Below are 9,527 nucleotides of genomic sequence, written 5' to 3' on the forward strand. Positions count from 1 at the left end.
ACACCAATTGAAAATCGCCTAGAAAATCAATATATAAAAGTGTTACTTATAATATAGTGTTTACATGCAAAGTGCTTATCTTGACGACGTGGTTTAACTTATTCACCAGACCAATCGATTTTGGGCTTCAGAACCGGAAGAAAAGCGCTGAGTATATATATGCCAGTGCAACATACCAAAATATGTATTTTCTACTTCCTGAAATGTACATCTATCCCAACCATGATAGGCGGAAATCAACAAGGCGGGGCCGGGGGAACTACCATCAATGCGCAGTAAGGAACGTGTAATTTCTACGTATTTGCGTCACTGTAGCCCATCGTATCGCTTGTTAGTTATGATTCCTGGGCAACTCTGATTGGCGCATCTACGAGTAAGAGGCGGGCGTCTAAATGTAAATTTCAAGATCAGGAAATCCGCCAATGAACAGTACCAAGAATACATTTTATTTGAAATTATTCTCATACTTATATGTTTAAATATCGAAGCTTCGTCACATAGATTTCTTTTCACAAAGCGGCACTCCGACTCTTTCCTTATAGTGCTCTAAAGTAGCCAGAAAGTAGAGCCGTCAAAACTCAGCCGCCCCGTCAGAGCACGCAGGGCTAAGCTTGCGTGCTGACCTTCAATGGCGTGGTACAACCTTCGCAATTGTAGCACAAGTGCCAACGGAACGGTTGTGTTTAAATGCGAGTTTTACGGAGATATCAGGCAGCGCAAATACAAATTGAAATGTATACACCATTCATGTTCTAGAAAATAAAAACATCAGTCCTGCAGGCAACGTTGATGGTACCCGCACCAGGATGGCCGAGTGGTTAAGGCGTTGGACTTAAGATCCAATGGACATGTGTCCGCGTGGGTTCGAACCCCACTCCTGGTAGATGGATTTTTTTTTCTCACAAGACATTGTTATTTTAAATATTATTGTATGCATTTTTTTCAATTGTACATTATGATTAATAAGTTAAAAGCTACATATTTAATCGGCATATTAATTAACAGGTATTTTTCTCCAAAAATACAAAGTGAATGAATTACTTAGTGCTCGTCAAATGTCTAATTTGGAAGAATCCATTTGTTGGAGAACAAGAGGAGAATTCTCCTGATTACTTTTTAGTTGGTTTACACATTATTGGATATTTACTCATGACTTAATTCTAAATTGTTTCAAAGGAAACACAATATTACGTGTGTATTTTCTATTTTGTGAGTAATGATACACAAAAGTCCTTTACCAGGAGTGGGGCTCGAACCCACGCGGACACATGTCCATTGGATCTTAAGTCCAACGCCTTAACCACTCGGCCATCCTGGTCCTGATAGTGCCCTTCTATCTACACAGAAACAATTTCTATCTATACAGAAACAATCTCATGCAGCAGTATTGTTGTGTGTATGCTATGTATATACATATATATGATGTAAATAAACATAGGTTGTTAAAGTAATATTATTGTTCAGTGTGATATAAATGTTTTAAAAACAAAACCTTAAAAACTAAAATTAAAGTAGTTAGGTGAACTTGTCATTGACAACATTTTGAACAAAAAACAAATCCCACAATAATTCATCAGGAATAGTTAGTAGAGCTAACAATAACTTGTGCCTCGCCATGCACTGCTTGTGATCTTACATATGACATCACTCATGACATGTTTTATAACATCATTGATGATATCACTGATGACATCAGTGATATCACGGTCTGCAGCCAGGCCCTGTGGTCAAACCCCCTCCAATGGCAGCCAACACCTCACTGCACACAGCCTTTGACTGTGTGGGGCGTAGGCCATAGGGCCATCACCCATGGCCTTTTCTTTTTTTTATTAAAGGGAAGTGGATCCTTGCGGCCCTCCTCCCCAAGTCTTTTTAGGACCTGGGTGCCCATCCCCCAGGGCTGTATATATAAGTTAAAATGATCGTGGCCCACCCTCCAAGGCCCATGCAAGGCCCTTGGGGTGCTTTTATTTTTAATGAAAGGTGAGGGGAGTCATGTGGTACTCGTCCTGAGTTTTTTTGGGCCCTGGGGACCCTAACCCCCAGGGCCACATTTATACGTTAAAAGGGGAGAGCACCACACAGCCCCCTCATCCCAGAAGTGTGTAATGCCCAGGGGACCCCATCCCCCAGGGCCGTTTGTTTTTCAATTAAAGGGGAGGGGGGGGGGGCTATGCAGCCCCTCTCTCCAACCCTTGATAGGCCATTGAGAACTCATCTCCCTCGGTCATTTCTTAAAATAAAGGGAATGGGGCCGGATGGCCCCTCTCCAAGTCATTATGGGCCCTGTTAGACGGACCGGGAGGGTCGGCCGAGGATAAGGGGAGAGGTCTCCGGGGAGATCCGTCTCCAGCAATCGTACAGACAAATAACTTCCCCCCCACTGACGTACACCACACAAGGATAAGGTTCAACGTTACTTTATAAGCAATTCTTTAAGTACGGTGAGGTGGTACAAGGAGGTCTGGACTCCGGGGTCCCCTCTATTCTAGTCTCTTGGTTGGGTAAGGGGGGTAGCGGGACAGTCTCGTTACCACTCTGGGGGATGTGGTGGTAGATGAATTAGCTCACAATCCTCGAGCTCGGCGTTCTAGATGATCGGGCCGCGGCGGAGCCAGCAGGTCCCGGGATGGTTGAAGGTAGTGACGGTCCGCGGCGGAGCCAGCAGGTCCCGATGAAGATGGGTGCAGAGAGCCGCGGCAGCGCCAGCAGGCAGATCGGTAGTTCGCAAGGCAGGGCTACGGCAGCGCCAGTAGTCCGTCAAGGATGAGTTCTTCACTGCGTCTCTCGACTCCAGGATACAACTGCCTTCCTGCTCTGGAGCTGCGCCAGTTATAGGTCTGGCGCCCTTTGATGTCCGGACCCTCGCACTGGGAGGTCGGGAGGTCCGGGATGAGGGAGTCCAGACACCCAGCAGGGGGGTGGAGCCAGCGCCTGGGGGAGCTGGGGGCGATCGGCACCTGGCGGGGGAGAGCCATCGACACCTCTTTCTCCCATTGACCTGCCAAGTAGTCCGCTCACCTCCTGGGTGGATGGTGGTGCCGGGATGTCGGGGCCTGGCCAGGCCCAGGGTTAGGGTTGATCGGAGGCCACGCGGCCTCGTGGTGCCGTGTCCAAGATGGCGCCCAGGCCGGGCGAGAGGGCCGGTAGGGAATCGGGCCCACGATGTGGAGATGTTCAGGGGCAGGGGCCCTATAGGAGACGGGAAACGGGTTGTTGTTGCGTGTAACGCCTGAGGAGCGGGGCTCGGGCCTGGTCGTGCGGGGAGGGAGCAAGCCTTACACGTGGCCTGTCCAACATGCGTCCCCCCCAGCTGAAGGCGGGGAGAGTCACCCATCCTCTTGGGGACTCTCCTCGTCGAGGCGGAAAAAGCGTGACAGGCCATCTGCGTTGGCGTGGTCTTGCCCGGGTCGATGTTCCACAGTGAAGTCCATCCCCTGCAGGGAGATGGACCAACGTAGTAGTTTCGGGTTTTCCCCCCGCATCTGCATTAGCCATTGCAGGGGTCGATGATCGGTCTGGACCCGGAAGTGGGTGCCGAAGAGATAAGGCCGGAGCTTTTTGAGGGCCCACACCACGGCGAAGGCCTCCCTCTCGATGGTGCTCCAGCGTTGTTCTCGGGCCAGGAGCCGTCTGCTGATGAAAGCCACTGGCTGGTCAAGTCCTTCGGGGTTCAGCTGGGAAAGGACTGCCCCAACGCCATGGTCGGAGGCATCTGTTTGGACGATAAATTCCCGACTGTAGTCGGGGGCCTGGAGCACCGGGGCGGAGCACATGGCGGCCTTCAGCTTCTCGAAGGCCGCTTGACAGTCTGGGGTCCAGTTGACCTTCTTGGGTTGGTTTTTGGATGTGAGTTCCGTGAGGGGCCCTACAATGCTGCCATAGTCCCTCACGAACCGCCGGTAGTAGCCTGTGAGTCCCAAGAAGGCGCGGACCTCGGTCTGGGTGATGGGGGGCTGCCACGACTGGATGGCAGCGATCTTGAGTTGCAAAGGGGCCACCAGACCGCTTCCCACCTGGTGCCCGAGATAGGTCACGGACCCCTGGCCAATTTGGCATTTGCTGGCCTTGATCGTGAGGCCAGTTCGTTGGAGGGCCTGTAGCACCTCTCGGAGGTGGTGGAGGTGGTCGGACCAGTGGCGGCTGTACACAGCGATATCGTCCAGGTAGGCGGCGCTGAATTCTTCGAGTCCTGCCAGGACCTGGTTCACTAGCCGCTGAAATGTTGCTGGGGCATTCTTCATGCCGAATGGCATGACCTTGAAGTGATAGTGGCCATCAGGAGTGGAGAATGCAGATCGTTCTTGGGCCCGGGGTGTGAGACCGATCTGCCAGTAGCCCGCTGTCAGGTCGAAGATGCTGAGGTAGCGGGCAGCTCCCATGCGGTCGATTAGTTCATCTGCTCGGGGGATGGGGTGTGCGTCTGTTCTGGTGACCGCATTCAAGCCCCGGTAGTCGACGCAGAACCGAAGCTCCGGCGTGGCGCCGGGGGCGGCCGCTTTGGGGACCAGTACCACTGGGCTGGCCCAGGGGCTGTCTGAGGGCTCGATGACCCCGAGCGTGAGCATCTTGGCCACCTCCTCTTGGATGCAGGCCCGTACCCGATCTGGTACGCGGTAGGCCCGATGGCGGACAGGGGGACTGTCTCCAGTGTCCACGTCGTGTAAGCACCAGGGGGTGACCCCTGGGGTGAGGGAGAACAGGGTGGCGAACTGCAGCAGGAGGTCTCGGCAGCCTTGGCGCTGTTCCAGGGTGAGGGCCTCCGAGAGTCGGACCCCGTCCACGGAGCCGTCCTTCTCCCGAGACCGTAGGAGGTCAGGGAGGGGTTCGGAGTCCTCCTCGGTTCCATTGTCGGTTGCCATCAAGAGGCTGAGCTCTGAGCGTACAAAGTGGGGTTTAAGTCTATTAGCATGGAGGACCCGGAGAGGGTTTCGTGAAGATTCCATATCGATGAGATAGGTGACAGGGCTCTTGCGCTCGATTACTTTGAAGGGCCCCGTCCATTTGTCTTGCAGGGCGCATGGTTCGGTGGGAGACATTACCCACACTTGTTGGCCGGGTTCAAATTCGATGGAGGATGCATTCTGATCGTACCACCTTTTCATGTCCTCCTGACTGGCCTCCAGGTTTGCTTTTGCCATCTCTCTGAACCGTCTGGTCTGGTTGCGGAGGGTTAGGAGGTACTTGAAAACATCTGGAGGGTTCTTTAGAGGGGGCATTTCCCAGCCCTCTTTGACTAGGCTGAGCGGCCCCCGCACCGGGTGCCCATACAAGAGTTCGAACGGGCTGAAGCCGAGGGACTTCTGGGGGACTTCTCGGTAGGCAAAGAGAAGGCACGGTAGTAGCACATCCCACTGGCGACGGAGGGGCTCTTCCAACCCCCCAATCATCCCTTTGAGCGTGCGGTTGAACCGCTCAACCAGTCCGTTTCCTTGAGGGTGATAGGGGGTCGTGAATCGGTAGGTGACCCCACACTGTTGCCAGAGGGACTTCATGTATTTTGAAATAAAGTTTGTGCCCCGGTCGCTGACGACTTCTCGGGGGAAGCCCACCCGGGAGAAGATCCCCATCAAGGCCCGGCCGACTACCGGGGCTGTCACAGTTCGCAGGGGAACAGCCTCGGGGTAGCGGGTGGCGTGGTCCACCAGTACTAGGATGAACCGATGTCCTTGTGCTGTACGGGGGTCCAGGGGTCCCACAATGTCTATCCCCACCCTCTCGAACGGGGTGGTGACCACTGGAAAAGGTTGCAGAGGTGCTTTAAGCTTGCGGCCGCTCTTCCCGCTGGCCTGGCACGTGGGGCAAGATCGGCAGTGTTGGAGTACGTCGTTCCTCATCTTGGGCCAGAAAAAGTGGGTCACCAGGCGACTGTAGGTTTTATCCTGACCCAGGTGGCCAGCCAGGGGGACATCGTGGGCCAGGTTTAGCAAGAAGTCTCTAAAGCGGAGGGGCACCACTAGTACTCGACTGGCCCCTAACTCTGCGATTCTCTGTTCGCTGTACAACAGGTCATTGTCCCAATAGACCCAATGGGTTCCGGAGGTATCCCCTGCACTCTGGGCGAGGGCTTGTTGGCGGAGTCCCTCGAGGGAGGGACAGGTCTTCTGCTCGTGGCGAAACTGTTCTTGGGTGGGCCCCCCCTCCTGACGCCACTGATCCAGGCCGGGAAGGTCCTGAGGCTGAACGAGCCCCTCGGGAGTTTGTTCTGGGGTGACGGCACGGTCGGTGTCTGGAGCGACCGGGGGAGGAGGGGCCGGCCATTCAGGTTCTTCGGGTCGGGGGATGGCACGGGCAGCCATGGACCGGGTGGTTACGCACGCCCAATCCGGGATGCCCAACATCCCTAGGTGCTCTCTCCTCTCTACGGCGGCCCACGGGGAACTCTCAAGATCATTTCCCAGGAGACAGTCTACGGGGGCATCATCTCGGACCGTCACTTCCAACATGCCGGAGACTCCTCCCCACTCGAAGGGGACGCAAGCCATCCGACATAGACTCTCCGAATTGTCGGCTGAACGGACAGGGCAGAGGACGTTCGGCAGAATCTGTTCTGGGGTCACCAGGTGACATCGGACGGCCGTTACACTGGCCCCGGTGTCACGTAGGGCTTCGGCCCGGCGTCCATTAATGTTCACCCATTGACTGTACTTCCGGGTGTTGGCGGGTAGGGGGACCCGCGGGACCATGTCTCTTCCCCCTAGGCACGCTAGCACCATGGCGGCTGGTTCCCATTCCTGGCGTTCTTGCTCACATTCCTCATGTTCTTCGTAGATTTGTTCTTCCCCCAGGGCGGCGGCAGCCATCTGGCGGGGTCTCGGAGTCTGGCTCTGTGGACAATTCGGGTCGTTGGCGTAGTGGCCGACTCGCTGGCATCGGTGACACGTGACATTGGCTCTGTATCCCGGCCGCGCCGGGGTGTTGCCCCGGGTGGCCGGGGGTGGGGTGCTGGTAGCGGGAGCGGCCGGGGCGTTGTCTCTCCCTCGTCCCTGGCCCCCTCCTCCTCCTCGGGGACGGTGCTGACCGTGGTTGTTCCGGTTCTGTTCATGGGGCCCAGTTCGGCCCACTCGGGTAATTTCCCACCGGTCAGCCTCGGCGGCAAGCTGTCGTGGATCAGTTAATTTACTGTCGAGGAGGTGCTGCCTGAGCTCGACGAAGCAGTTGTTCGATAGATGCTCCCATACCATGAGATTGAAGAGTTGCTCGTAAGTCGTTACGTTGCTTCCCTTGATCCACCCCTCGAAGGCCCGGCTGAAATAGTTGACGTATTCCACCCAAGTTGTGCCCGGGATCCGAGTGCAGTTTCGGAACCTCTGGCGGTACATTTCGGGTGTGAGCCCATAGCGGGTGAGGAGGGTAGCTTTCATGTGGTCATAGGAGGTCATCAGATGGTCTGGGAGCTGTAGCAGGGCATCGCGGCCCTCATTGACGAACCTCCCCCATAGACCGGCTCCCCAGTCGCTTCGATCGATCCGGTGGGAGGTCATAGCGATCTCGTAGGCCTTGAACCATTGCTGTATGTCGTCCTCTCGGAAATATTCTCGAACGACATCCTTGGGGATGTGTACCTTCCTTTCTGTCACCCCCGGGGGGCGCGGTTGCTCGGGCACTCCTAATTCTTTGTTCTGCTTGCGTAAGTCTATCTCAGCTAGTTTGCGTTCGTGTTCGTACGCCAGTCTCTTCTCTTCAAGCTCTCTTTGTCTCTGTTTCTCTTCCCGTTCTTCTCGGAGCCGTAGATGTTCCAGATTTAGTTTTTGTTCGGCTAATTTGAGTTCGCCATCCATTTTGAGCCGGGCCATCTCTAGCTCATGTAGTCGGTTTCTTTCTCGTTCTTGGATCTCATCTTGCGAGAGACCCGTTCTTCGCTCCTCGGGAGCCGTGCTGTCTTCCTCTGCTGTTGCGAGATTTTGGTCCGGGGGTCTGACGGCCCCGGTTTCTGCCCATGACTCAATGGCGTGCTTGAAATCGTCTTTAGTATTCAGACCGGTGGTAGCGATACCTAGTTCAATGCAGAATTGTTTCAACTCACGATGGCTGTATTCTTCCAATTTCTCCATCTGGAATTTTTCGGTGGATCCGCTTTCTTTGGTTGACATTGTGGTTTTGTCGTGGGGTGAGCTACTCTCTGTACGATTACGCGTTGATTCGGATCCCGTCGCTGGCCACCAATGTTAGACGGACCGGGAGGGTCGGCCGAGGATAAGGGGAGAGGTCTCCGGGGAGATCCGTCTCCAGCAATCGTACAGACAAATAACTTCCCCCCCACTGACGTACACCACACAAGGATAAGGTTCAACGTTACTTTATAAGCAATTCTTTAAGTACGGTGAGGTGGTACAAGGAGGTCTGGACTCCGGGGTCCCCTCTATTCTAGTCTCTTGGTTGGGTAAGGGGGGTAGCGGGACAGTCTCGTTACCACTCTGGGGGATGTGGTGGTAGATGAATTAGCTCACAATCCTCGAGCTCGGCGTTCTAGATGATCGGGCCGCGGCGGAGCCAGCAGGTCCCGGGATGGTTGAAGGTAGTGACGGTCCGCGGCGGAGCCAGCAGGTCCCGATGAAGATGGGTGCAGAGAGCCGCGGCAGCGCCAGCAGGCAGATCGGTAGTTCGCAAGGCAGGGCTACGGCAGCGCCAGTAGTCCGTCAAGGATGAGTTCTTCACTGCGTCTCTCGACTCCAGGATACAACTGCCTTCCTGCTCTGGAGCTGCGCCAGTTATAGGTCTGGCGCCCTTTGATGTCCGGACCCTCGCACTGGGAGGTCGGGAGGTCCGGGATGAGGGAGTCCAGACACCCAGCAGGGGGGTGGAGCCAGCGCCTGGGGGAGCTGGGGGCGATCGGCACCTGGCGGGGGAGAGCCATCGACACCTCTTTCTCCCATTGACCTGCCAAGTAGTCCGCTCACCTCCTGGGTGGATGGTGGTGCCGGGATGTCGGGGCCTGGCCAGGCCCAGGGTTAGGGTTGATCGGAGGCCACGCGGCCTCGTGGTGCCGTGTCCAAGATGGCGCCCAGGCCGGGCGAGAGGGCCGGTAGGGAATCGGGCCCACGATGTGGAGATGTTCAGGGGCAGGGGCCCTATAGGAGACGGGAAACGGGTTGTTGTTGCGTGTAACGCCTGAGGAGCGGGGCTCGGGCCTGGTCGTGCGGGGAGGGAGCAAGCCTTACACGTGGCCTGTCCAACAGGCCCCAGGGACCCCATCCCCTAGAGCCACTTGTAATACGTTATTATAAATAAAGTGGTGCCATGTGCTCCCCCTCCCCAAGGTTCTTTAGACCCTGGGGACCCCATCCCCCAAGACTGTACATAAGTCTAAAAAAGGGCAAGGACCATGTGGTCCCCCTCCCTGAGCCTCTTTAGACCCTGGGGATCCCATCCCCCAGGGGAGTGTATAATTTTAAGGGGAGCGGGGTCATGCGGCCCCCTCTCTGAGGCACTATCCACCTTGGCGATCCTATTCTCCGGGGCCACTTATTTAAATAATGGGAGGTGGTAGTGTAGACCCCATCCCCGAGCCTTGTAAGGCCATGGGG

At 55.5% G+C, this 9,527-nt stretch overlaps 2 non-coding genes across 2 annotated transcripts; one reads left to right on the forward strand and one right to left on the reverse strand.

Moving 5' to 3' along the window:
- The first annotated feature begins 800 nt into the window (after positions 1-800).
- TRNAL-UAA (transfer RNA leucine (anticodon UAA)) lies at positions 801-883 on the forward strand. The gene has a single exon. It is a non-coding gene; the product is annotated as a tRNA-Leu (tRNA).
- A 352-nt stretch (positions 884-1,235) lies between these two features.
- TRNAL-UAA (transfer RNA leucine (anticodon UAA)) lies at positions 1,236-1,318 on the reverse strand. Its single transcript has one exon. It is a non-coding gene; the product is annotated as a tRNA-Leu (tRNA).
- Positions 1,319-9,527: the final 8,209 nt, after the last annotated feature.

This window comes from Lissotriton helveticus, chromosome 6, assembly GCF_964261635.1.
Source record: "Lissotriton helveticus chromosome 6, aLisHel1.1, whole genome shotgun sequence".
Classification (NCBI taxonomy): Eukaryota; Metazoa; Chordata; class Amphibia; order Caudata; family Salamandridae; genus Lissotriton; species Lissotriton helveticus.